This window comes from Marmota flaviventris, chromosome 1 (genome assembly GCF_047511675.1).
Source record: "Marmota flaviventris isolate mMarFla1 chromosome 1, mMarFla1.hap1, whole genome shotgun sequence".
NCBI classification, from domain to species: Eukaryota; Metazoa; Chordata; class Mammalia; order Rodentia; family Sciuridae; genus Marmota; species Marmota flaviventris.
In genome coordinates this window covers 201,835,854-201,837,473 of record NC_092498.1, presented here as the reverse complement: position 1 = coordinate 201,837,473, position 1,620 = coordinate 201,835,854, and the positions used below count along the sequence as shown (strand labels likewise).

General features: G+C 48.8%; 1 pseudogene; it reads left to right on the top strand.

The window, feature by feature from the left end:
- Positions 1–268: 268 nt before the first annotated feature.
- On the top strand, positions 269–1,391 carry LOC139701480 (large ribosomal subunit protein eL8 pseudogene; annotated as a pseudogene).
- The last annotated feature ends 229 nt before the right edge of the window (positions 1,392–1,620 follow it).

Genomic DNA, 1,620 nt, shown 5'->3' with positions numbered 1-1,620 from the left:
ACACTTCACATCCAAACCATAACATTCTATTGCTAAGGGGGGCACTATCCCTCTGAAATTCATTGTCAACAAAGACTAAGGGGGCTTGAGTGTAGCTCAGTGGTAGAATGCATGTTTAGTGTGTGTGAGGCCTTGGGTTCCATCCCCAGCACTGCAAAAGAAGTAAAATTATGTAGAAAAAAAGCTTACTAACTGGTAAAATGAGGGTTGTTTTTATTTACTCTCTTCTGTCCATTTCTCCCTTTTGAAATTAAAAGGGAAAGCAGTGAGTGTCTCTCTCTCCTCCTGCCGACCAAGATGCCGAAGGGAAAGAAGGCCAAGGGGAAGAAGGTGGCCCCGGCCCCCGCCGTGGTCAAGAAGCAGGAGGCTAAGAAGGTAGTGAACCCGCTCTTCGAGAAGAGGCCAAAGAACTTCGGCATCGGACAGGACATCCAGCCCAAAAGGGACCTTACCCGCTTTGTAAAATGGCCCCGCTGTAAAATGGCTGCAGCGCCAAAGGGCTATTCTCTATAAGCGGCTGAAAGTGCCTCCTGCGATTAACCAGTTCACCCAGGCCTTGGACCGCCAAACAGCCACCCAGCTGCTTAAGCTTGCCCACAAGTACAGACCTGAGACCAAGCAGGAAAAGAAGCAGAGGCTGTTGGCCCGGGCTGAGAAGAAGGCTGCTGGCAAAGGGGATGTTCCCACAAAGAGACCACCTGTCCTTCGAGCAAGGGTCAATACTGTCACCACCTTGGTGGAGAACAAGAAGGCTCAGCTGGTAGTGATCGCACATGATGTGGATCCCATCCAGCTGGTTGTCTTCCTGCCTGCCCTGTGTCGCAAGATGGGAGTCCCCTACTGCATCATCAAGGGGAAGGCTAGGCTGGGACGTCTGGTTCACAGGAAGACATGCACCACTGTTGCCTTCACACAGGTTAACTCGGAAGACAAAGGAGCTCTGGCTAAGTTGGTGGAAGCTATCAGAACCAACTGCAATGACAGATATGATGAGATCCGTCGCCACTGGGGAGGCAACGTCCTGGGTCCAAAATCTGTGGCTCGCATTGCCAAGCTGGAAAGGGCAAAGGCTAAAGAACTCGCCACTAAACTGGGATAAATGTATGCTGTTGCATTTCTGTACATAAAAATGATAAATTGTCCTTCATCCAGTGTCTTGGGCCGAAGGCAATAAATGTGTTTCAGGCAGTAGCAAGGGCATGCCCCGTAGCGTGAGAGCTTTAGAAACTCATTGTGTAACTTGCATAAAAAGGCTGTATATAGCAGTAAAATGCTCAGAAACCAAGCCAGGGTTTTGTGATTGACCAGTCACTGTCTTATTTAAGGTAGCAATGAATGTGAGTCTATAAAGCATTTATTTATACTGATAATACATGATCCAGTAAAATCAAGTCTCTTGAAAAAAAAAAAAAAGGGGGAAAGCAGTGAAATGTAAGTACTTTGAACCCTGTCAGAACGGCATGCTCTGGGAAGCCGTAGCCGTAGGGAGACATGGACCTGCTGTACCCTGCCATGGTGGTTTTAAGCAGTGTTAACAACTGGATGGCAGGGAAGGGAACAGCTGCTATTTAGATTAGGCAGGGAACCTGCTGAGCCAGCCAGCACCCTGGCCCTGTGGGC